Genomic DNA, 5,513 nt, shown 5'->3' with positions numbered 1-5,513 from the left:
GAATGGACTTCTGAACCTGAGACTCTTCATTAGATTTTTTTTTAATTTGCTGCCTCATATCTGTGTGATGTTGAAATTAAACTGTCTAAATGTTTTGTCTCAACAGCCTTTCAATAATGCAGTTAGGTCACGGGTCATGTTGTGATCTAATAAACAAGAGTGGAAACACAGAGTCCCCCCTTAGGAAGATTTCACAGTCTAATGCAGGGAGACAGAGAGGTAATTAACTATGATGACACAGTGCACTCTGAGAGACAGGAATGCATAGAAAATGTTAAAAAGCACAAATATTTGCATTAACATAGCCTGGTAGGGTGCGAGACACAGAAGTATTCCTCAAAGAGGTGGCCATTTTCGTTAATCTTGAAGAACCACTGGTGCAAGTAACCCAAGCAAGGATGTGACTCAGAAAAAGTCCTTCCAGGCAGAGTGAGTGCCCTGAGCAAGAACATGGAGCCTAAGAAAGCATAGGAATTCAAGAACCTATCAGTTGTGGCATGAAAAAAGGAGCTTCATTTTGTTCACTGATTTACCTCTAGTGCCTAGGATACTACTAGCCTTAAGGTAGGTGCAAATTCATGAATGATTAAACAAGCAAACCCAGTCACTTATTATCAGCCATTTTTGACTATTGAATGGAGAGGCAATATTACTTTATTTATTTTTTTGGTCATACCACCAGCACACGGGATCTTAGTTCCCCAGCCAGGGATCAGTCAGCCAGCCCCTGGAGTGGAAGCAGGAGGCCCTAAACACTGACCCACCTGGGACGTCCCAAAGAGGCAGAAGTTGAAGCAAGGAGACGAGTGGGGAGACTTCAACGTTAAACTAAGTACAAGATGATGGAGGGTTCAGCAAGGGCAGTGACAGCAAAAATGAAGGACTGTGAGAGAGTTTGAGGTGTATTTTGGAAGTAGAGTCAAGGACTTTGATATTTAGAAGCGTGAAGGGATCTAGGAGCACCATCACATGGCAGAAGGCATGCAGGAGTTGTGTTTTCTTCAAATCTAACGGTAGTAATGGGGGTAGAAATCAATACAAGTAAGCAATAGTTACAGAGCAGTAGTATTTAAGTAATTGGGGTACTTAACTGATGTTGTGTTTCTTCTAACCTGACTTTAATTTGTATCATAAGAAAAATATAAGCTAATATTCTGCTTAAACATTTCAGCAATTATATGTATTAAAAAAATTTTTTTAAGATCATAAGTGTATTTCTTAGTGTGTTAGGCTTATGGATGATTTTTACTTTCTTCTTTGTATGTTTCGATGGAATATTTCACTTGATCACTTAATTACAGGGTGGTCATACTTTATGCAATGGATGTATCTCTGAGATTCTTGCATAATAAAGACTTGCAAAATTTAAGACTCATTTCAGTAAAAAGCACAGCTGTTATTTCTATTTAACATCTATAGTGGTGCCACTATTAGTACAAACACAAGTTACAATTTGCTACTATTTTCAAAATATTTCAGAGAGTATAGAGGTTAGTATAATTTCAAAATTAATGAATAAATAAAAAATGATTTTATAGTAATGAACAGTGATAGTAGTCAAGTTACACACCAAAGACACCATATTATACTTTCTTAGAGAGAAAAATCTCTTTGCTTTTTGAACAGTTGTATATTTGAAAAGGAAATATCCTCTTATCTTTGAGTTAGGGTTTTTATTTGCATGATTTACACTCTTTTCAGATAAGAATGCCTTAATCAGGCACCATAGCCACCTGCTGACATATCAAATTGTAAGTGAATTACCTGAGAGAAAAATAAAGCCCAAATCTGCTTGAAAAATAAAAAATCAAGTGGGTAGTAAATGTTGCCAGTATCTATCTAAATTTCTAGATGTTAAGCAACACATGAATCATGATTATTTTTGTATAATTTTCTTTAAGCAAAAACTGAAATTTAAATGTTTGATTCTTTAGTTACAGTTATCTCTATAGTTTCCATCTCATCCAATCTCTGAGGAGTCAAAGGCTTCCACTGAGTCCGTAATTGAGAGATGCGAGAGTCAGCTCACTGACTATCTGCGGACCAGCTGTACCTTCTGTCTTCAAGAAAGGAGCCCTGGGGGACTTTTATCCGTCCGAGTTATGTGTGTGTGTGGGGAGAGGTGAGCATGGGAGGGAGAATTGGTATGTGGGTGGTTTGAACATTTCACTAAGCACATGTCTGAAGGATTCAAAAAATTGGATGCTGAATAAAACAAGGGGCATAGACATCGGGAGGTCAGACCACACATCATTAACACGACTGATTTCTACCCCTACTTCCTTCCTTTTCAGAACACAGTAATCTTCTTTCTCATCCTAGTTCCGAATCATCGAAGTCTTTGACCCTGTCCATTAGTAAGAAGCTTCTAAAATCTCTCCAAAGAGCTAAGAGCACTTATTCTCTTCCATCTTTCAGTAGAATGCTACCAGTTTTCCAAAAGAATGTTCCAAATTGCTCTACTTTCTAAAGTAGCCTGTGGTTGATTTCGAGACAGAAACACTTGACTAGAATCCTTCTGTGAAGAGCCATCCCTCTTCCATACACACATTCCTTCATGAAATGTGGGAAGAGGGAGTCAGAAGAGGTCTTCAGAAACCTTTTTGTGAGGTGGTTTGTGGAACGCAGCGTAGGCACACATAACCCTAGACCGGCATACAAACATATACTTGTTTACCCAGGTTGGAATCCTGAACTCTCTGAAGTCCACCATTCATGAGAAGGTATTTCATTATTCATAGGCTGGTTACAAAATATGTACTTATTTTCCAGGAAATGTAAGTAGAAAAAGACATGCCCCGGCACTAAATAAAACCCTATCTGTGCAGAAGACATTAGTGGCTCCAAAAATCCTCCTGTTTAGGTGCCAGGCCTGGTCAGAGACTGGCTTACGTGCTGCATAAGTACTTTCTTCTTGCACCATGCTTGAGAACAGTCTGATAAATAACCCTTGATGTCCTTGAGTCTTAGCTATATTATTATTCATCATTTAGAAAATGTGCATTTTTTGCATATGTTTGTTTTCATCTGGGATTTTATTTTCCTATCTTCCAAATTTATCAGATTCTGAAGTTTTAATATACCATGCAAAATCTACATAAAATGGTTATATCAGAGCTCTTTGATGCATTCCTTCTGCTGACAATTAGTGGTTTATAAGAAGAACAAATATTCATAAATACTCAGTTTTGGCTTTTCTGGGAAATATTTGTCATCATTTTCATGTCACAATGTGATCTGTAGTTTAAGTGAATGAGTTTCATTAAAATTGTCTAGACTTATCAGACAGGAGATCTGAGCATGCATAAAAATTTTCAACTTCACAAACACCATACAATTGTTATTTAAAATCCCAAACTCTTTGATTTTCCTGCTGTAAAATGTAATAAGAGTGAAAAAAATTCATTAATTGGGCTCTCAGTTGTATAAAAATAGTGTTTCTCCAAGGAAGCAAAGCAGGACTATTAACATACATTTTTTTTTTATGATTCCTCAAGTTCTCTATTAAAATATTACTAACAGTAAGATTTGAGGACAACTTTTCTGACTACATTGTTTAAGTCAACTCAATACAGCATACATCTCATCACAAACATAAGAAAAATAGACTGTTAATAAGATGTCTTTTGATAGGAAAGACTCCAAATACTCATGAAATACTCATTCAGATATATCAATCTATATTTTATGATATCAGATTTACTTTTGATTAAAAGAAAACAGGTTAACTCCAATTTATTCTTACTTAGATGTTGCCATAGAAAGCCAACAAGGGAGAAATAAAGGGTTGCTTGCTAAAAATAAAAATAAATAGGTACAAATAAAAGTTTCAGTTTTCAACAAGAGGAGCAAAGGACTTTTAAATGCTCTTCCTCTACCATATCAACCCCAAAACCAGAGACCGAAAGTCTGTGGGAAACTGTTAATTTAATGAGACAATAAAGCATTTCAGAACTATGATCATAGTAGTCTACCTGTTTAAAGGAAGATGTAAAAAGCTATTTTCGGTTACTGATGGGATAATAATCATGTTTGAAGTCCATGGGGATTTTAGCTAGATGCTTAGCTAGCTTCCCTTGTGGCTTCCCTTGTGGCTTAGCTGGTAAAGAACAGCCTGCAATGCGGTAGACCTGGGTTCAATCCCTGGGTTGGGAAGATCCCTGGAGAAGGGAAACGCTACCAACCCCAGTATTCCGGCCTAGAGAATTCCAGGGACTATATAGTCCATGGGGTCACAAAGAGTTGGAAATGACTGAGCAACTTTCACTTCACTAGCTAGCTAAGGCTGTTCCCATGTGACTCAGGCAGTAAAGAATCTGCCTGCAATGCAGGAGCCCTGGGTTCGATCCCTGGGTTGGGAAGATTCCCTGAAGAAGGGCATGGCAACCCACTCCACTATTCTTGCCTGGAGAATTCCATGGACAGAGGAGCCTGGTGGGCTACAGTCCATGGGGTCATAAAGAGTTGGGCATGATTGAGCAACTGACACTTTCACTTTTAGTTAGCAGTCTACCACCAGAATTCTCCAGTGGACCAAGGAGAGTCTACACAGTAAAGTATTTGTCTGAGCAAGCCTCTATTCCAACTCCCTGCTCCAAAAATCCACTTAATATGTTGTTTTCAATAGAGGACATTCAGTTCAGCTCAATTCAATTCATTCACTCAGTCGTGACTGACTCTTTGTGACCCCATGGACTGCAGCATGCCAGGCCTCCCTGCCCATCACCATTTCCCAGAGTTTATCAGATATTAAACTGATAAGAACAGATACTACACTTGATCTTAGCCAAAAGGCCAAGAAGCGATAAACTAAAATATTTGAATGTTTGCTCAAGTTGTGCAACCATAGCAAGAAATTCATAGATTGTTTTTAAAAAGCAAAGCATCTGAAAGCGTTTCAGGTATTTCATAACTAGGCATGGCTCATCTTTTGGATGAATATGGAGTTTTAAATTTTTAATAAAGATGTCTTTCAAGAAGTCAATGATCCCCTCTCTTCTTTTGTTTACCTCTTTTTTTCTTGTTCCATTTAATTATTTTTTAGAGAAGTTTTAAGTTTACAACAAAATCAAGTAGATGGTACAGAGATTTTCCATACATACCCTAGCCCACACATGCATATGCTAAATCACTTCAGTCATGTCTGACTCTTTGCAAAGCTATGGACTGTAGCCTGCCAGGCTCCTCTGTCCATGGAATTTTCCAGGCAAGAATACTGATGTGGGTTCCCATGCCCTCATCCAGGGAATCTTCCCGACCCAGGGATCAAACCCTCATCTCTTACATCTCTGTCATTGGCAGGCAGGTTCTTTACCACTAGCGCCACTTGGCAAGCCATAGACTCCCCCACTATCAACATCACTCAGCAAAATGGTACATTTGTTTTAATTGATGAATCATGTTATATCATAATTGCCCAAAGTCTATCATTTACCTTAGGCTTCACTCTTGGTGTTCTACAATCTATGAGTTCTACGGGTTTTAACAAATGTGTAATGACATATATTAGTTGT

At 37.9% G+C, this 5,513-nt stretch overlaps 1 pseudogene; it reads right to left on the bottom strand.

Annotated features, from left to right (window-relative positions):
• Window positions 1-4,518: 4,518 nt before the first annotated feature.
• LOC139034949 (U2 spliceosomal RNA) lies at window positions 4,519-4,806 on the bottom strand (annotated as a pseudogene).
• Window positions 4,807-5,513: the final 707 nt, after the last annotated feature.

The sequence above is a fragment of the Odocoileus virginianus genome, chromosome 4 (assembly GCF_023699985.2).
Source record: "Odocoileus virginianus isolate 20LAN1187 ecotype Illinois chromosome 4, Ovbor_1.2, whole genome shotgun sequence".
NCBI classification, from domain to species: domain Eukaryota; kingdom Metazoa; phylum Chordata; class Mammalia; order Artiodactyla; family Cervidae; genus Odocoileus; species Odocoileus virginianus.
The sequence above is the reverse complement of the archived record's forward strand: the minus strand, read 5'-3'. Positions and strand labels throughout refer to the sequence as shown.